The following is a 21,293-nucleotide window of genomic DNA, read 5'->3' on the forward strand; positions in this document are numbered from 1 at the left end:
ACCCACAGTTGCCTGGCAACAGCCCGTAGCCCTGGCTTACTATAAAAGGGGCTGTTTTCCTGCTCCTGGATCTTATTCTCTCTGACTCTCTTCTCTCCTTCACCCCTTTCTCCTCCTCTCCTCTTCCCCATTCCCCCTCCACATGTTCCTGACAGGCCTTTCTTCTCTCTCTCTCTCTTTCTCTCTTTCTCTCTCTGTCTTTCTCTGCCTCTATTCCCTTCTCAATTTTCCTTCCCATGCCCTAAATAAACTCTATTCCATACTATATCTGTCATACGACTGTTACCTCAGCAGTAAGGGATGCCTCAGCATAGACCTGCTGAGACACCCCTCACATCACCACACCTGGCTCTATCAAACATATGCCTGGCTCCTTTAAAAAAATATATGAGCATACTTGACAATCTATTCTGTTGTTGTGGTTACTGCCTGTCTCTCTGAATCTAAACAAATGCCTCATGACCACCGGGGTCTGGTTATATAGCACTGTTATATAGCAGTATATCCTTAACTCTAAAACACTATTTGGAATATAGGAGAATCTTGGTATACATCTGTGAATAACTAATAAAATATTCAACAGAAGGAGGAGCCTACTGATCATATTTCATCAAATCCATTCTCATGGAGGTTGAAAATCAAAATACGGTAAGTCAAATATTAATGTTCTCCGAAAGTGTCAAGGAATATCTATTTCTGGAGGCCACTGAGAACATATCTCCTGAGTCCACTGTAGAAGCATGGTTTTTGAACCTAATGTAAATGTGTGTTCCCCTGAAACTATGGCAATGCAAAGTCTCTTGCCTCTTCCAATTCATTCATTCATTCATTCATTCATTCAATGTTCTACAAACAACAGTTTAAGTATTGTTCTTTAAATTTAAACATGATCTCATTCCCATGTCATTTGAGCAAGTAAAATATCTCTCATGGTGGAAACCACTGCTAGCACCATAGCTTAGCAGCAGACTTCTTCCTCACTGTGGTCAGTGTCCTCCTGTGGGTATGGTAGGCAACTGGATACTCCCCACTTCTTTCCTGTTGTATTTCCCTCCTAAAATAAAAACCTCCTTACTGAAGTAGAAGGAAAACCCAAGTTAAGAATACAGATGGAAATGAGAATGCTTCACTCCTTCTTTAAAAGGAGAACAAGAATACCCTTGCGAGGGAATAGGGAGGCAAAGTTTAGAAGAGAGGGAGAAGGAACGCCCATTCAGAGCCTGCCCTACATGTGGCCCATATATATACAGCCACCAAACTAAATAAGATGGGTGAAGCAAAGAAGTGCAGGCTGACAGGAACTGGATGTAGATCTCTCCTGAGAGACACAGCCAGAATACAGCAAATACAGAGGCGAATGCCAGCAGCAAACCACTGAACTGAGAACAGGACCCCCGTTGAAGGATTCAGAGAAAGGACTGGAAGAGTTTGAAGGGGCTCGAGACCCCATATGAACAACAATGCCAAGCAACCAGAGCTTCCAGGGACTAAGACACTACCTAAAGACTATACATGGACTGACCCTGGACTCTGACCTCATAGGTAGCAATGCATATCCTAGTAAGAGCACCAGTGGAAGGGGAAGCCCTGGGTCCTGCTAAGACTGAAACCCCAGTGAACTAGACTGTTGGGGGGAGGGCGGCAATGGGGGGAGGGTTGGGAGGGGAATACCCATAAGGAAGGGAGGGGGGAGGGGGGATTTTTGCCCAGAAACCGGGAAAGGGAATAACACTCGAAATGTATATAAGAAATACTCAAGTTAATAAAAAAAAAAGAGAGAGAGATAGCTTACAAGTGACATTCGAAATTCTGTTAATGGTTACAGGCATTCTTTTGGTGATGGTGCCATTTACAGCAGGCAGAGTGAGTTTATATCATTACTTTGCTACCACTGTTGCATCTTGGAGCACACATTAACTGTTTTTCTATTGTTATGGAAAGGTGCCATGACCAAGATAATTCTTACAAAAGAAAGCATTTCAGGGGGTTAATTCATTATCATCATAGCAGGGAACAGATAGGCATGGTGCTATAGTAGTTGAGAGCTTTGCATCCTGATATGCAGGCAGCAGAGAGACAGAGAGACACAAAGAGAGACAGAGAGATAGACAGAGAAAGAGAACAGAGAGAGAGAGAGAGAGAGAGAGAGAGAGAGAGAGAGAGAGAGAGAGAAGCTAGGCCTGGTATGGGCTTTTTAAAGCTTGAAGCCCACCACCACCCTCACCCACCAGTGACATACTTCTTCTGGCAAGGTCACCCCTACTCCAATAAGGTCACACCTCCTAACTTTTCTAATACTTCTCAAACAGTGCCTCTCTCTGATGACTAAGCATTCAAATATCAGAGCCTAAGGGAGCCATTGCCATTCAAACCACCACATACTTTCTAAGTATAAACACTGCTTATCCAGGTTATGATGGAAGGCAGATGATACTATCAGCTTGGATTCTTCTTAGTAAACCACTTCATGTCACTTTTTACAAAGATAAGTGAGTTACTGAACATGGCATTAGTCTCCCTGTTTTTCTTCAAGCCTTAGAATTTCCACAATTCTATTTAGTCACACATACCACAAAAGGGAACCTGACAAACAACCGTCCAGAGCATTTCCTTGAGGGGTATTACTGTTAGCATTCTGTCTAAGCTCTGCCCCACAGTTACCTAGCAGCAGCCAGGTATGCATGACACTATAAAAGGGACTGCTTGCCCACTCCTCTCTCTCTCTCTCTCTCTCTCTCTCTCTCTCTCTCTCTCTCTCTCTCTCTCTCTCTCTCTTGTTCCTCTCCTACTCTTGCCTTCCTTCCCCCTCTCTCCCATTCCCATCCCTCCATCTCTCCATTTGCTCATGGCCTATCTCTCTCTCTCTCTCTCTCTCTCTCTCTCTCTCTCTCTCTCTCTCTCTCTGTTTGCCTTTCTCTGCCCCTATTACCCTCTTAACTTCTCTCCACAAGCCCTGAATAAACTCCTTCTATACTATACCTTCATGTGGCTGGTCCGTAGAGGGAAGGGATGCCTCAGCATGGGTCTAAAGAGGAACACCCTTGCCCTCACCACACCTCCATAGAACATATTCCTCACTCTCTTTAGCTTTTTATAATCACATCAATTGCTACACAAACAGCCAAAGGCATATTAAGGTAGAGATTGGTGAGCATCCAGGACCAGTGTCCCCATATCTTATTCCCACAGCCAAGCTGTATTTGAGTCACCTCATACATTCAATCTTCTTATTCTAGGAACAAATAACAAAAGATCTACTTTCTTTCCCTAAGGATTAGTGTTTCAGTTTCCAGAATTTCCTGGGATTTGACTAGCACATTATGAATTTTTGCATTCATTAATATCTTCCTCCTTTATACTTTGAAACAGGGTTCTACTATATGGAAACAGGATGTGTTTGTCCATTCATCTGCTGATGGGTATTTGAATTGTCTCCAATTATTGTGAGAAAAGAGTTGCTGTAAACACTGTGCACAAGCTTTTATGTGAATATGCTTTTATGCCTTCAGTAAATACAAAGAGACTAAAGGCAGAGTTGTATGGTAACTATGTTTATATATATATATGAATTGTTAATTAGTGTCTTAAAACACTTCCCACATTCTCACCAGCCACTCACAATATTTAGTGAGATGAGGCTTCGACAGTGTTACCCATCTAGTGAGTTCATGGTGACTTACACTTCCCTTCTAAGTCTTAGCAATTTGAAACTTACATCCTTCACTTTGTTGGAGCTAAGCCAGTAAAGGCAGTGAAGGTGTGACAAAATACAAAGTTCATAGGCACAACCAGGGGGTGGAAGTGTGAGGAATTCCTGAAAAAAGTTAGTCATATGTCATTCTAAAGACAGTGTCCCTTGATGAACAGGAAAAGACTTTCACCAAGGATCTTAATACATGGCAAAGGCAGAATGGGATCCAGTGTAAAGCTACACATTGCTGAGCAAACTCAGCTTGAGATCAGATGCTTTATGTGTTCTAAGAAACTGATAAAAAGAGCACCTTGGAGATGAATATTTCGGATTATAATGAGCAAAGTTTACAGTAAGTCACCTAAAGACAGTAAGTTAGAGAGATTTGGGGGTGTTGAGTTTCTCTGAATGACCTCCTCTGAAACAAACAAACCAGCTTCAAATGGATGTTAACAGTCATTTAAAGGGCAGAAGTTCTTCCCATCCCAGCCAGCATAAATGACTGTCCCTTAAGCTATCTACTTAGTACTTACAAAAGGGCAAAAATCAATGTGGAGAAACACACCCCTCTCTAATGACCTTAAGTCCAAGCAGAAAATGCTGACATAGTGCCAGGGGTAACAGGACATGGTCTCAAATATCCAGTAGTTCAACTGCATCTTCTGATGAAGACTTGTGAGGAAGGGGGTTTTAATTTCGACAAGGAATTTTCAGAATGGCCTCCCAGAGGAGACGGCATTTGAACTAAACCTTGAAAGGCAGAGTCAAGACAGAAAGCCGGCCTCTGAGCTTCTGTGTTAAGAGGACCCTGGGATCAATCCAACAGAGGCTGAATTCTGAGCATTGGAGCATGGAGGCATGTTCTTGAGTATCTCCAGTATAGAAAGCTAACATTTAACAAGCCAGTCTCTGGCAAATTTTAAAATGTGTAGTGTTCAAACAAACAGCTCTTCTTTAAACCCTGCAAGCATTGGAAAGTGCCTGCATGGGAGTGCCTGGCCCGAGGGAGACACTCCTAAGTACGTGTGGGTTGAATGAGGAAGTGAACTAAGGACCAGACACCTGAAGGCAGAAAGGCATGATGGGAGGGTGGAGACAGCAGAGACACAAACCCCCTTGGAGGAGGGAAGGTAAAGTCCAGCTAGAGAAGCAGAGGACAGGTCATCACGCATCTAGCTTTCAGCCAAAGTCATTCTTATATTCAGCATATTGGGAATAAAGGAGGTGGTAAAGAGTAGCAGGGACCTCACAGCTTAGTCACAGCAGGCAGAGAGCAGAGCCCCACAACACAAATCCTCTAATCCCCAGGACAAAACCTGCAATATTGCAAAACCTGAAACTTGAATGTAATCCTGAACCGATATCTTTTTTTAAATTTTTTATTAGATATATTTCTCTGCTTACATTTCAAATGCTATTCCCCTTCCCTGTTTCCTGTCCATAAGTCCCCATTCCCTCCCCGCCCACATATGGTTATTTCCCCCATACATCCCCCTTACTGCACCCCATATTCCCCTGCACTAGGAGCCCAACCTTGGCAGGACCAAGGGCTTTCTCTTCCACTGGTGCCCCAACAAGGCTATTTATTCTCTGCTACATATGCAGTTTGAGCCCTGAGTCAGTCCATGTATACTCTTTAGGTAGTGGTTTAGTCCCTGGAAGCTCTGGTTGGATGGCATTGTTCTTTTTATGGGGTTGCAAGCTCCTTCAACTCTTTCAATACTTCCTCTAATTCACCCCAAGGGGTCATGTTCTCAGGTCAGTGGTTTGCTGCTAGCATTGACCTCTGTATTGGACATGCTCTGGACATGTCTCTCAGGAGAGATCTATATCTGGCCCCTATCAGCATGCATTTTTTAGCTTCATCAATCTTATCCAGTTTTGGTGGCTGTGTGTATATATGGGCCACATGTGTGGCAGGCTCTGAATGGCCTTTCCTTGAGTTGTTGCTCTAAACTTTGCTTCCATATCCCCTCCTATGGATATTTTTCCCCTTTTAAGAAGGAGTGGGAGCATCCGCACTTTGATCATCCTTCTTCTTGAGCTTCCTGTGGAGTGTGGATTGCATCTTGGGTAATTCGAGCTTTTTTGGCTAATATCCGCATATCGGTGAGTGCATACGAAGTATATTTTTCTGTGATTGAGTTACCTCACTCAGGATGATATTTTCTAGTTCCATTTGCCTATGAATTTCATGAAGTCATTGTTTTTGATAGCTGAGTAGTACTCCATTGTGTAGATATACCACATTTTTTTAATTCATTCCTCTGTTGAAGGGCATCTGGGTTCTTTCCAGCTTTTGGCTATTATAAATAAGGCTGCTATGAACATAGTGGAGCATGTGTCTTTGTTATATGTTGGAGCATCTTTTGGGTATATGCTCAAGAGAGGTATAGCTGGGTCCTCAGGCAGTGCAATGTCCTTTTTTCTGAGGAACCTCCAGACTGATTTCTAGAGTGGTTGTACCAGTCTGCAATCCCACCAACAATGGAGGAGTGTTCCTCTTTCTCCACATCCTTGACAGCATCTGTTGTTACCTGAGTTTTTATCTTAGCCATTCTGACTGGTGTGAGGTGGAATCTCAGGGTTATTTTGATTTGCATTTCCCTGATGACTAAAGATGTTGAACATTACTTTAGGTTCTTTTTGGCCATTTGATCATCCTCAGCTGAGAATGTTTTGTTTAGCTCTGTACCCCATTTTTAATAGGGTTATTTGGCTCTCTGGACTCTAACTTCTTGAGTTCTTTGTATATTTTGGATATCAACCCTCTATCAGATGTAGGATTGGTAAAGATCTTTTCCCAATCTGTTGGTTGTTGTTTTGTCCTAATGACGGTGTCTTTTGCTTTACAAAAGCTTTGCAGTTTTATGAGGTCCAATTTGTTGATTCTTGATCTTAGAGCATGAGCCATTGGTGTTCTGTTCAGGAAATTTTCCCCAGTGCCCATGTGTTCGAGACTCTTCCCCACTTTTTCATCTATTAGTTTGAGTGTATCTGGTTTGATGTGGAGGTCCTTGATCCACTGGGACTTAAGCTTTGTACATGGGGATAAGAATGGATCGATTTGCATTCTTCTCCATGCTGACCTCCAGTTGAACCAGCACCATTTGTTGAAAATTCTATCTTTCTTCCATTGGATGGTTTTAGCTCCTTTGTCAAAGATCAAGTGACTATAGGTGTGTCAGTTCATTTCTGGGTTTTCAATTCTGCTCCATTGATCTATCTGTCTGTCTCTGTACCAATACCATACAGTTATTATCACTATTGCTCTGCAATACCGCTTGAAGTCAGGGATGGTGATTCCTCCAGAAGTTCTTTTATTGTTGAGTATAGTTTTCGCTATCCTGGGTTTTTTGGTATCCCAAATGAATTTGCTAATTGCTCTCTCTATCTGTGTAAAGAATTGAGTAGGAATTTTGATGGGGATTGCGTTGAATGTGTAGATTGCTTTTGGCAAATGGCCATCTTTACTATATTAATCCTGCCAATCCATGAGCATGGAAGATCTTTCCCTCTTCTGGGATCTTCCTCAATTTCTTTCTCCAGAGTCTTGAAGTTCTTGTCATACAGATTTTCACTTGCTTGCTGAACCAATATCTTAGTTAGGGTTTTGGTTCTGTGAAGAAAGACCATGACCATGGCAACTCTTTTTTTTTTTTTTTTTTTTTTTTTTTTTTTTTATTAACTTGAGTATTTCTTATATACATTTCGAGTGTTATTCCCTTTCCCGGTTTCCGGGCAAACATCCCCCTCCCCCCTCCCCTTCCTTATGGGTGTTCCCCTCCCAACCCTCCCCCCATTGCCGCCCTCCCCCCATAGACTAGTTCACTGTGGGTTCAGTCTTAGCAGGACCCAGGGCTTCCCCTTCCACTGGTGCTCTTACTAGGATATTCATTGCTACCTATGGGGTCAGAGTCCAGGGTCAGTCCATGTATAGTCTTTAGGTAGTGGCTTAGTCCCTGGAAGCTCTGGTTGCTTGGCATTGTTGTACTTTTGGGGTCTCGAGCCCCTTCAAGCTCTTCCAGTTCTTTCTCTGATTCCTTCAATAGGGGACCTATTCTCAGTTCAGTGGTTTGCTGCTGGCATTCGCCTCTATATTTGCTGTATTCTGGCTGTGTCTCTCAGGAGCGATCTACATCCGGCTCCTGTCGGTCTGCACTTCTTTGCTTCATCCATCTTGTCTAATTGGGTGGCTGTATATGTATGGGCCACATGTGGGGCAGGCTCTGAATGGGTGTTCCTTCAGTCTCTGTTTTAATCTTTGGACCATGGCAACTCTTATAAAGGAAAAACATTTATTTTCGACTGACATACAGTTTCAGAGGTTTAGTCCATTATGTTCATGTCAGGAAGCATAGCAGCACCAAGGCAGACGTGTTGCTCAAGAAGTATCCTAGGGTTCTGCATCAAAACCGAAGCTAGCAGGAAGAAAGAGTAAGTGTCTCAGCCTAACTTGGGGTTCAGAAACCTCAAAGCCCAACCCCCATTGACACATTTTCTCCTAGAAGGTCACACCTACTCCAACAATGCCATACCTCCCAATAGTGCCCTATGAGTCTGTGGGGGCCATTTTTAGTCACACCATCACAATTGAATAAGCCATAGTAGAAACTCTAGATTAGTCCTCTTCTGCCTTCTGAGGGAAGGAAAAGACAAAATCTAGGTGCATGGAAATTAGTACAGAGATGCAAATGAATTTTGTGTTTTGTCACAGGGTTTTTATCATTCTCTCTCTCTCTCTCTCTCTCTCTCTCTCTTTCTGTCTCCTCTCCTCTCCCTCCTTCCTTCCTTCTCTGTGTGTACATAATAATTCTAAATTCTAAACCCATCAAAATGCAAAACCCTTCCAGTCATAATCACTTTGATAAAAAAAAATAGATTTACAGTGGGGTCTCATTTATCCTGGCTGGTCTTGAACTTGTGATCCTTTTTTCTCAACTTCCAAATTTTCCAAGTACTAAAATTAAAAGCATTTACCACCATGATCAAAATTCTTCTTTAATTTTCTTTTAAAGATTTTTAACAATTTTTCCTTTTAAGAGTATTAGTGTTTTGCCTATATGAATATCCGCGTACCATGTGTGTGCCTGTTTTCCTCAAATGACAGCACAGGACCTCAGATCCCTCTACTGGGCTTATCAACCATTATGAACTACTATGGGGAGGCTAGAAAGTAAACCAAGGTTCTCAGTAGGAGCAGTAAGTGCTTTTAACTGCTGAACTGTCTCTCCAGACCTGCTTTCTGTCTTTCTAAATAAATAAACAAATCCAGAGTACTCACCCTGTCTCCATTAAAACAGCATTTATATTTTCGTTACAATAGCCATGAAAACACAGTGTCTGCTAGTGGTCTTCAATAGTAGCACCGGATCTTGTGCTGGCTGTCAAGGATCTTTGAGCTTCGGAGAAGCCATTGGTAAGAGCTATTGGTAAGAAAATGAACAGTAAGGCTCTAGGCAACAGTGCAAGGAAGCTGGAGGGTTCTGGGAGTTTCTCCTTGCCAAAGTGGTGGAAAGACATAGAATAGCCAGGCATGCTCAGCAAATATAGCCTTCAAAAGCATTGCTGGAAGAGAGGGGAAGTAGGAAGTAGAAAGTTTACTGAAGAAAGAAATCTTGGGCAGTGTCAAGAATCACCAGCATAGCTAAGACAGAACTGAGCATTAGTGATCTGTAAGTCTGGACAGAATGCAAAGCCTGTGAATAGTTGGTCCACGATCACACTGAAAAGTCTCAAATGCATGAACACAGGAGAGGTGCAGGGGCACCTCAAAGAAGATATGGGCATAGTTTCACTGTGCATTTTGCCACCATTTCAGTGGCTAAACAGCAGTCTGCCACAGAACTTATCTTAAAGTTTCAACAGTTTGTCATCTCCCATGACACCAAGAATCAGGATTCCCAAAGGAGCTTGTCACGCTTGCTTGCCAGCACTCAGCCAGAGGATGGGTTGATGTCTGCTTTTTTGGTTTATTTGGATGGTTGGATTTGGGGTTTTTTTGGGGGGGGGCTGTTCGCTTTCTTTTTGTGTTTTGTTTTGTTTGTTTGTTTTGTCTAATGTTCAACTTATAGCTGAAAAGGACTCCTGTAATAGGACAGATTAATATCAGGGGAAAAAAAGTGGAATTATTGTCATTGGTGTATGACCACAGACAATACATACCAAGTGAGCATTTAAATGGCATTTTTAACAAAGAACAGAACAGGACACATTTTTAAATTTACTTTTATTTTATGTGTGGGTATCTGTACCCATGAATATGTGAAATGCCTACAGATTTACCCCAAATTGGATTTACAGATGACTGTGACACAGCAGGTAGGAGCAGAGAATTAAATCCGGGTTCTAGGGAAGGGCACCTGCTGCACCATTACTCCAGCCCCAAGGACGGTAAGTTACACAGTAGGGATAAGGCAATGGAAAAGCAGCCCAGGCTTCAGAGGCAGGAAAAATGTATGTGGGAAGGTCGAGGTGTGGGCAAAACTCTGCTGCATGGCCCATCAGTGCCATGAGCTGGTAAGCAAGCACAATAAAGAGGAAGCCATATCCACACCTTAGACAGAAAAGGGGAAGAAGGTAGAATGACCTTTTGTCTTTATGAATCTTTGTCCTAATTTTAGGCAAACAAGAGAAGGAAAAGTTCCCCTGCACATATATGTACATACAAATATTTGCATTGCAGACCAAAGCTGGCACAGTTTTCATTTTTCTTTTATCATTAACATATATTATAGTGTCATGAATTTCATTATATTTCCATACATGTGTATTAATGTATTTGATCATATTCACCCCTATTATTTTCTCTCTAAAAGCATACCATGGTTGTTATTCCATGTCTAGTTTCTTCACTTAACATGATGATTTCCACTTCCGTCTATTTTCCTGCAAATGTCACAATCTGTACCTTTGTTACAGCTGAATAATGCTCCAAAGTACATGAGTATCACATTTTCCCCCACTCATATGTTGTTGGACACCCAGGCTGATTCCATGGCCTGGTTCTTCTGAGTAGTGCTGTGATGGAGCTGGATGCCGGGGAATTGCTATTGCATCCTGCATGCTGTTTATCTTCAGCTCACCTGTCTTTCGGTTTTCCCTGAGTGTGTGAAGAAATAGCTGATGTCGTGTGGTGTGTAAACAGGTACATTGAAATCACAATGAATTAGTCATTCTTCCCACTTCTTTTTTTTTTTTAGGATGGTCATTTTCTTTAATTTTTTAAAATAGAATTAGAAAATTGAAAAAAATTATTGAAATAAATTTTTTCACTTAGTATATTCTGATCATGACTTCCTCTCTCTCACCTCCTCCTGTATTCGTCCCATGCCCTTACTCATTTAATTAATGTTTTCACCCTCTGTTTTCCTAGAAAACAAATAAGCCAATTAAAAAACAGAAGCAAAAACAAACAAACAAACAAACAAACCAGAAACAAAAACAAATACACACATAGAGAATAAAAAAAACAGATAAAACAAAAACAACAAAAAAGAAACTAAGAAAGAACATGAGGAACATATATACACAGGCACTGATACACCATGGACACATATACATAAGCCAGAAAATCCACAAAATCAGAAACCATTATAGATAAGCAAAAAACAAATTAAAAATGCCAACACAAACCATTATGAGACAATAGACCTCTGACAATACCATCGAGTTCCATTTGTGTTCGTTGTCTACCGCTGTGCATGGGGCCAGCCCTTAAGTCTGGTTTGTATACCCAGTGAGATAAGCTTGTAGAAAATTGGCTTTTCCTTTGCAAGTGGTTGTCACTTTCTTCCCATTTCTTAATGTAACCAAAATATCAAGATGAAAATTAATAAGACCTTGGTTACAACAGAATATGTGTATAGGTATTCTAGCTGTTTATATGTAGCTCTATATGTACTCTCTCATATGTAAACATATTATGCATTTATTTATTAATTTATGTAATATAAATACATATGCACACATGGATGTGTATATAATTTTGTCTCTGTGACAAGCACTTCTTTAAAAAGTTCCGGACATACTTGTGAGAGCTGTTCAGTTTTGATAACAAAGCTCTCAGCTTTTCTAGCCTAGGACATGATTTAAATTGATGTGACTTTGGTTGCCTAGAGATTATCTGGGTGATATGCTGACTGGATTTTTCCGCTCTGAGAGAACTTGTTTCATCGCTCTTTTCATGAAACACCAAGCTCTCTACTTCTTCATGCACCTCTGCTTTAGTTTCCCGAGTGCCAGAAGAGTAGCTAAGGCAGTAGCCCCAGCAGAGCTGACTGTGTGGGCTTGCAGATGTAGATCCAGAACTGACTGATCTTTTCACACTTCTGCCTTCTTATGTGCGAGGTATATGCATCAGTGTACAGAGGGATGAAGGAACATTCCCTCCTACAAGAAATAAATTCACAGAAGCATCTGAAAAGTGGCGGAGGAGATGTTTTGTCATTTTAAAAAGAGGAAAGGGTTCCTCAAACAGGAATGAAAATATGTATGTGATGAAGGGGAGGGCTGCTGAAACTGGCATTATCTACTCATCAAGATACTGCCCCGTGAGTGAAAAGATGATCAGCAAAGTGGGGGAAGGACAACAAAGAACACCAGCGTGCACATCTATAAATCAGCAGTGAAGACAGACCACCCATTAGGGAAAGGGGATAAAAGACCTGAATCAGCACCTGATAAAAGAAATTATCCTAAGTGCTGATAAGCTTATAAAAAGGAGATTAACGCTTTTGTCTTCAGGGTGATGCAGACTCAAACAAAATGAGGAGTCACTGCAGATATCTCTCACAATAGCTAGAAGGCAAGGAAGCAGGTGTGCTGAGAGTACCACGTGAGTGCTCATAAGTAGGTGACTGGCAATAGCTGTCACAGACCCTGTCCATGCGAATGGGCTCAACATACACATTTATGCATATAATTACTGCCCAATGCTTATTTTAGATGTTTAGGACAAATACAAACAAGTATGTTCACCACATCACTTTAAATATTGCCAAACAATTAAAAAAAAAAACTCACCTGTGCCAATGCTAGGATGGGTTTGTAAATATGACTACTGAAACAAGTGAAATGATCATAGTAAATTTTAAATAATTCACAACTTCCTGACGACAACCAGGGCAATACTGCCAATATAATGAGCCAGATTCACAAGGACTACATGTGCTACATCAACATGAATGCTAATTGATGGTGACAGAAATCAGAATACTAATCATCTTCCTGGAAGGCAGGACATACAAATAGTTTCATTGTTCTTTTATTCTAGAGATGCCTAAAACCCGCTAGTAATTTAAATCAGAAAAAGAAAGCAAAGAGATTACAAGGTAACAAACATTTTTGTAGCTTCTCTGACCACAGTGATAAGATCCTCAAATAAGAACAGCTGGGGAGATTTCCAGATTCAATGACAACATCCAGCATAAGCCTGAAGTCCCAGATTAATCTTAAGAGAAACGAGAACCTGAGATGCTACAGTCACAGAACCTGGCCCGCATCAGTACCTAGTGAAATCCCTAGGGGTACACTAAATAATGTTATCAACTCTCAATTTCCTTAATGTTGTTGAAAAAGGAACTACAGCAGCTAAGAGATGCTGCGCTATGGAAAAAACTGAGGAACTAGGTCCACCAATATACTATAAGGGTGTGTTTACATTCGAATGGAAAACTGCAATAGTTTTCAGATGGGGATGTGGTTATGCTTATGCATCTACAGGAAATGAAAAATATAGATACCAAGAAAACTTATAAAGATTAGATCGGACCAAAAAAAGTTACAAAAGTCATACCTAACCAAAAACAACCTCGTCACTTGAGACATAAACATCTTCACAAAGCAAATATCCCAAATAATTCACAGACTTTCTCAGTTACTGGTTTCTTCAACAACAACAACAACAAAAGTACATACAAACCAACATCAGAAGGGCTAACCCAAGTGATTGGTCAGACAATACATGAACTAAACAGACAATACAGAGGCTAGATAAACCCAGAGATTGGGTCATAAATGCTATAGCTAGACAATACAGAGACTGGATAAACACAGAGACTGGGTAATAAATGCTATAGCTAACTTTTCTCAGATTACCATTTCCTCTTTAGGGCACAAACAGCAAACAATACAGAGAATAGATAAACCTAGAGACTACATAATAAATGTTATAGCTAATTTGTCTCAGACTAACCATTCCCCTGTCTCCTTAGGGCCCAAACAACAAACAATACAAAGACTAGATAAACCCAGAGGCTGTGTAATAAATGCTACGGCTAGCTTTTTTCAGATTAACCATTTATTTTTTCGGGGCCTAAAGCAGACATTCTTCACCCCAATTCATCAAGAAGCAAATATATATAAAAAGAACATTGCCCTAATCCAGTAAGTTGGGGTGGGTAGTTTTGTTTGTTAGGTGTGTTATGGTTGTTATCACCTAGGGCTTTAGGTTGTTTTGCTTAATTGTTATTTATTGATAAAAATTTAAGTTTTTCATTTAATTGTTATATATTAATTATTCTATGTTAATAGGTGGTTAAGATTTTTCTTTGTTAAATATTAATAAAAATTTAAGTTTTCCTTTAATTGTTACATTTTAATAAAAATTTAAGATTTTTATTTAATTGTTATATATTAAGAAAATTTTAAATTTTTGTTTAAATTATTACATATTGATATATTATTTAGGATTCTTTTGTTAATTATATACTGATAGATATTTAAGGTTGTTAGACTACTGTTTGACTATTTTATATATACATAAGCCATTTAAAATGTGATGGTTATAATTATTTCTATTGTATAGAGATTGTTAATGTTAAAAAAAGACAATTCTTAAACAGAAAGGGGTATATGAAGAGGAAAGATAGAGGTTCTTTGGAAAGTCAGATGGTGTTTTGCTGAGGCAAACACATGAAGGAATGTTTAGTTAAAGTGGACAGGGGTATGAAAGGCTAAGGCAGACTCGTGAGGAATGTTTTACTGAGGCAGACACATGAGAAAAGATGTTCTTCTAAAACAAGCATGTGAAGGGATGCATGATAAAAATTCTTTGATAATGACACACATATATTGGTCTCCATTATATTGAGTAGTTAAGCTACATTTGTGGAGATGCCATAGATAGAAACTCACCAAAAACCTTCTGGTGGTGTGCTACAGCAGTTTGCTGCAGCTTCCATAGACTCAGGCTTCTTGGATGCATATGCTGAGGTGAGCCACAGGCTAAGGTAAGGCACGCGGAAGACACGTAATGGTTGGAGGGTATGGATAAGACTCCACCAAGTGACAGAAACAGAGCTTGGCTTGCTGGTACAGCTAGCTGTGCAATGCTTGTGCTTCTCTCGACCTTCGCTTCCCTGAGAGAGGCACAGTTGAGAACGTCTCCTGGTGTTCTTGTTGGACCCTCCTGCAGACTCAAGCCGAGGCTAAGGCCTGGCCGTCTCAGGCCTGGCTGTCTCTACAAGGCCATTTCTGCACTGTTGCTATCTGGACTGTACCAAATTGGATTGCTGGTGTATCTGTGGATTGAGCTGCTGCTGCCTTCTAAGCTGTGAACTAATTTTGTGATTTCCAGACAACACAGACAGGAGTTGCTCCAAAGAACCTTGCTAAACAGGTCCACTTTCCCCATATCCTTTCTTTTCCACTACCTCTTGTGGGAGGTGAGTTACAAGGAAGGTTAAAATGTTTAAGAATCGTCATTAAAAATAAGATTTAAAGAAAATTAAAGGTACAACGTAGGCTGAGCTCTTCCAGGGACTCTGCTTCTGTCCTGTTACATATTCTACAAAGCATCTTTCACTTTCTGGGTGTGGCTCTCTGCATTTGTTTCCATCTGTACATCTGTTTCTTGCTCTCAAGCCCATGAGGTTCCTCTGGGGCAGGGCCTTTGCACTTATTTACCGGATCTGTGGAAGAACACAAATGCTTTCAATTTTAATACACTTATATCGATGTTTAACTTTGCTTTTTTTTTCTTTTTAAAACATGTTCACAAAATCCTTTGCTTTTCAAAGAAAAGGTGTTTTCTCAGAAACTTCATTTTTTTAATGTATGGCTTCATATGCATCTGTGTGAGTGTGCATACACATACGTGTCTAAGGCACGTATAGTTATACATGTGGTGACCAAAATAAGGGTACCGGATCCTCAGAGCTAGAGTGGGTGTTGGGGAAATGCTTGACTTGTGACTTTATATATGTAGCCAGGCATGGTGGTTCCTGTCTACAATCACAAGATTTAGATTGCTGAGGCAAGAGGATTCTGCAGTGCAGTGGTTCTGAAGCCACCCTGAACTACATGGTGGGCTTAAGTTAAGCCTGGGCTATGTGGTGAGCCTCTGGCTCAAACAAGAAAATAAATAGAATGAAATGTATGCCAAATGCATTTGGGCAATCATTTTGCATAAAAAAAAGCCTTGAAGAGTCCAGAGCACTGAGAAGGCATACTTATTTATAAAATGGAGGCACAATCAAAAGAATCATACTATGGCTTCCTCATCCTGTTGGCAACATACATAGTCATCATACTTTATTTCAGAAAAAATCTTATTGGTTTCCTTGAAACTGTGCTATACAGAGGTCCACTATTGTGGTTATAAGTGATTAAAGAGGAAGGTGACAAAGACTGTACAGAAAACATGAAAATAGACTTTATGCTTCTTCACCAGCCAGCAGCTATAAAGAGATTATAGGAAGACAGCAGCTAGGCCTGGCTTCTCTCTCCCTGCCTTCATCGATTTCCACATACCACAGATCCACAGGGATGATGATGATGGTAATGTGCAAGGGGATTTGAAAGACTGCGAAAAAATATTTTAATTAATAATACAAAATTAATTATTCATGTTCATGTAATCAAATTAATATATTGATGCAATCACTTCAAATTAGAGATGTGGCTTTTTTAAAGCCTAAATATTTCACTTCAAATCAAATGCAGTCAAAACATAAATAATGAATTGTGCTTGAAGCCGTTCAAAACTTTAATAGCAAAAGGTTAGAAGTAATATTGGAGTTTTTAGAGGGTGGATAGCCCTTTAAAGTTCTATTTTTTCTCCTTTCTTTCCTCTTCCATTCCTTCCTCATTTTTTTTCCAATTAATTATTTCCACTTGGTTGGCAAAATTTCTACATCATATTACAAGGGTTTTAGAGATGATTCATTCAGTAAAATGCCTACTACCCTACTACCCATGTATGAGGACCAAGTTTAGTTCCCTAGCACCTGAATAAAAAGCTAGACATTGTCGTACATGAGTGTAACTGAAGTATTGAGAAGTCCAAGGCACGTGTACCCCCAGAGCCAGTCTAGCCAGTAGGAGAGTGCTGGGTTCAGTGGGAGAACCCATTTCAAAAACTAAGGTGGAAGGCCCAGTGTCAACCTATGGCCTCCAGACACAGGCATGTACACTCATCTGCAGGTGTACTCACACATGCATATACACATACAGGAACTCAAATATACAAATACAAGAAACATATATTTTCACATATTACAATATTTGCCTACACCACTTCTTTTCACCTAAACCACTGATTTGGTAAGTATCGAACACCAATCATGAACAAAACACTCACCATAGTGACACTTCTCCAGCAATGTATTCTGCTATGTAATTGTTTCAGTTCTAAAGGCAACTTATTTCTTGATTGAGTCAACCTAAGTTTTCAGTAGAAAAACAGAGCATAGTGCTTCTCCAAACAGGAAACTTAGCCATTTTTTTTGCTTCCTTTTGTTTCTCAGTCCAGTCTGTTATCTTCTCCATTTGTAATTTCAACATTTATTTCCTTCTTTATTAAACTAATGGTTCTGGCAGCTCTGACAAGAAACTAATGACATATCAACTATAATGGTAATTTGTACCATCATTCATGCCTATTCCTACTGGAAACAAGACATGTTCATCTCAGCAGTAAAGCAGGCTACCCCTCGATGTGGGATACTAAAGTGAACATCAGAACCATCAGGACAGGCCTCACCAAATGACTCTCCTCCCTTTAAGAAGATCAGGGTCAGGAACCCTGTCCATATTGTTTAGAGCCAGAAAGGTTTCATCCCTTAGACTTCCTCCAATTTAAAAATACTTGAAATGTACGTAATGGAATATCTTAGGGATTTAATCCATGTCTAGACACCAAATCCATTTACTATTTCTTAAACTCCTTCACTATGTATAGGGAAGTAATTTTACACATTTTCCATGTTTCCGTTTTGACTGAAACCAGGTGCAGAAATACAATATAGAATTTTCTTCTTGTTTTCTCACTGATCGAAATATTTTGAATTTTAGAGAATTTAACATTTTATAGTTTTTACTATAAGATGCTCAACCTATTTGTCTTCAACCTAGATACTAATCTCTCTTGCAATGTTCCATGAGTTGGAAGATTTGATGGTCTATATGTCTTAGGAATCTCCACAATATTTTCTTTTGATCTCTGACCATCCCCAGAGAAAGCAGTTCGAATTTGCTATGCTTCCTGTCCTGTTTTTCAGACAACAACATAGGGACATGGCCTCTCAGAAGGGAGGAAACACTGGTTCTAAGAGACTCCACTCTGCAGTCAAACCAGAGTCCCTTATGGGTATATCTGGCTATCCCCAGAAGAGGAAAGTTAGTCATGTAGAGAACAAAGTCCAGATCACTGAATTGTCCTTGGCATCCTTCTGTGTCCATGTTAAGATTGCTTTATCCATGAAACAAAAACCTGCCCTAGAGGTCCTTGTATACCACAAAAACAGTAGTAATGCCAAGGAGGCCTGAGTGCATATTCAGGGAATGTCAGTGGAATGTCTCATCCTCCACTGGGCACGCACCTCAAGCTGTTAGACCAAAGTCATAAAAAGGCAAGGGTATCCTTATCTGTTAGAGGACTCTATGTTGATCTCACTACCATACACTTTGAACTTCTCATTCTCTAGAGGCCTTGTCAGTTCAGATTCTATAGCAGCAGAAATCATAATACTGTGGGTCTCATAGCCCTGTAGGCTGGATCTCCAACACTGAGTAGAACCCCTAAGCCTGCCAGAGCTTGGGATACTTGTGGTGTTTTCTGTGTTGTGATAATATTGTGTTTTGGGTTTTGTTGTACTAGAGATTTAATCCAGGCTTTGTACAAGGCTGGGCAAACTCAACAACGAAGCTACAACCCTATTTCCTTTTCCTTGTTTGTTTAAATTGGTTTTCATTTCATTTATTTGTTTGTTTGTTTGTTTGTTTGTTTGTTTTTTGAGACAAGGTGTCACTCTGTAGCTCTGGCTGTCCTTGAACTCACTCTGTAGACCAGGGTGGTCTTGAGCAACACAGATCTGCCTGACTCTGCCTTCCAAGAGCTGTGATTAAAGATGTGTATCACTACCTCCAGCTTCCTTTAAATGATTGAATTAGAAGGTGCTCCAAGATAGTGGATTTAGGGAACTCACTTTAGATGTATGTCAGTCCTTTGGAATGGTCAAGGTGGCTCATTTCATTTCAGAGTAAACACATCAAAATGTTTGCACTATGACTATAGAAATGAAAAACTATATATGTTTTGAGAAGCAGTGCTGCATGTGTTCACACAAATATTAATTGGACCAGGAACAGTGCTTCCTTAGCATGTGAACACGAGGGCATTTGTGCAGGACTCACAGGCAGCAATGCACATAAACTAAATTAACTTCACTGTCTACAAAAGGGTGAAGACAATTCTGTTTGTTCCATGAGCAGCAGCTGTCCCTGGTGATAAAATGTACACATTTCTTCCATGATTTCCTTCTCTGCTTTTCATATTTTTATAGAAAAGTCTTAGTGTTTTCATCACATATTCACTTTGTTATCCTCTTTTGCAGCGGTTCTATGTCCTTAAATAACTTTTCAATTTCATATTTCATTTGGCAGAGCACAAATCTAATCTTCTGCCCTTGATGCACATCTATAATCCCCATTTCTTAGCCTTGATTTTTGTATATCTTATAAACAGCCAACTCAACTGTGTGATACAGAAAAACACCACCATGAATTTGCTTAACTATCCTAGGATAACTTAAGATGGATTCTTTAATTTGAGATCAATTTCATGTTGTTTGCTAATGCTTCAATCCCTGTTTTGAGACATGGCTTATCACAGTACATAAATAATACAATGCTTCTGGGTTATGATACACAGATTGTGGAGATATGTCCCATTATAGAATTGTGGTTTGACATCACTTTGAATTCCTAATATGTCACTTACTGCTGAAAGCCTTGGGATTTCTTCAATCCTTTGTGACTTTGTTCCTCTTTTATTTAGTGCAATGATATCCAGTTCAACAGCATGAGCAGTTATCAATGCACCTTGTCATTGTCAGCTGATTCAGAAATATCACAGACGAAGATCAGCAAGCTAGTGAGCTCAGAACAGTCCAGATAGTCATGTCCAGATAGCCCAAATCAGCACCATTTTCCCTCTTTGTTATGGTTAAGGGGAACACCAATGGAAGTGTTTTCTTGATCACACCCACATAGGCATTCAGAGGCTGCTGTCTTGGTTCAAAGAGAAATGTTTACAGTTCAAGCTGGCAGCATAACGTAGTGGCATTCATGTGCTGCTGACTTTTTCAGCATGCCAAATATAAGAGGTTTCCACATAGATGCCAACAAAATGTGCAGTAGGCAACTGGTAACAGAAGCCCTCCCCACAGGGAGCTCCTGAGCTTACAGTGAATACACTCTTAATGGAAAAGTATGTTGAATGCTAGGCCCTACCCCATTATGTATGATGTTTATGGTCTGAGAAATAACTGCAAGCACCAAGTAGAACAAGTCCAAGAGGTTTATGATCAGGGATACCCAAAGCCTGCTAAAACTCTAATGTTGGCACCACATGCTTCAGTCAACAGACATGGAGCTACATGATTTAATATCTACCCACTGGGGTTTAGTTCTTATTTCAGTCTAATGTTTCCTGTTATTCTGTCCCTCTCTTTGGAAATGGTATTGTTTACTCTGCATAACTGCATATTAGAAATCTGCTTCTTAAATTTGCTTTTACTGGATCTCACAGGTAAGAAAATAATTGCCTTAGACGTCAAGAGAGGACTCTCAACTTCTGTTTTGTTGTTGCTGGTTTTTTTGTTTGTTTGTTTGTTGGTTGGTTGGTTGGTTGGTTGGTTGGTTGGTTGGTTGGTTGGTTGGCTGGTTGGTTGTTTGGTTGGCTGGTTGGTTGGCTGTTGGTTGGTTGTTTGGCTGGCTGGCTGGTTGGTTGGTTGGTTGGTTGCTTGCTTGCTTGCTTGCTTGCTTGCTTGCTTACTTGCTTGTTGCTTGGATGTTTGGCAGTGTTAGAACTGTTAAGACTGTTAGTTATTACATTGTGAGATTGAATGAGTCTTTGGAGACTTCGGACAGAATGTTATAATTTTGACTTGAGATGATCCAACAGACTCATGTTTTGAATGCATTCATTTTTCCATCAGATGGAGATTCAATTTTAAAGGGCACAGAAACATTTAAGGGCAGAAGTCAACCAGTAGTAGTGGGTCACCAGAAACAGGTCTTTCAATACTCTACCTGACCCCTAGCTCTTTTTTCTCTTTTTGTTTCCTAGTCTGCTTTGAGGAGAACAGCCACTCCACAT

At 40.2% G+C, this 21,293-nt stretch overlaps 1 long non-coding RNA gene across 2 annotated transcripts in view; it reads left to right on the forward strand.

Annotated features, from left to right (window-relative positions):
• Positions 1-424: 424 nt before the first annotated feature.
• The window catches only part of LOC102551848 (uncharacterized), a 37,172-nt gene continuing 16,303 nt past the window's right edge, over positions 425-21,293 (forward strand). The window contains exons 1-4 of one of the 2 annotated variants that reach the window (XR_015684981.1): positions 425-648; positions 3,370-3,542; positions 9,018-9,110; positions 10,613-10,838. This is a non-coding gene — a long non-coding RNA (uncharacterized LOC102551848). The remainder of the gene's footprint in view (positions 649-3,369; positions 3,543-9,017; positions 9,111-10,612; positions 10,839-21,293) is intronic. The other variant, XR_015684980.1, reaches the window with a different exon arrangement.

Source organism: Rattus norvegicus, chromosome 3 (genome assembly GCF_021556685.1).
Source record: "Rattus norvegicus strain SHRSP/BbbUtx chromosome 3, alternate assembly SHRSP_T2T, whole genome shotgun sequence".
Taxonomy (NCBI): Eukaryota; Metazoa; Chordata; class Mammalia; order Rodentia; family Muridae; genus Rattus; species Rattus norvegicus.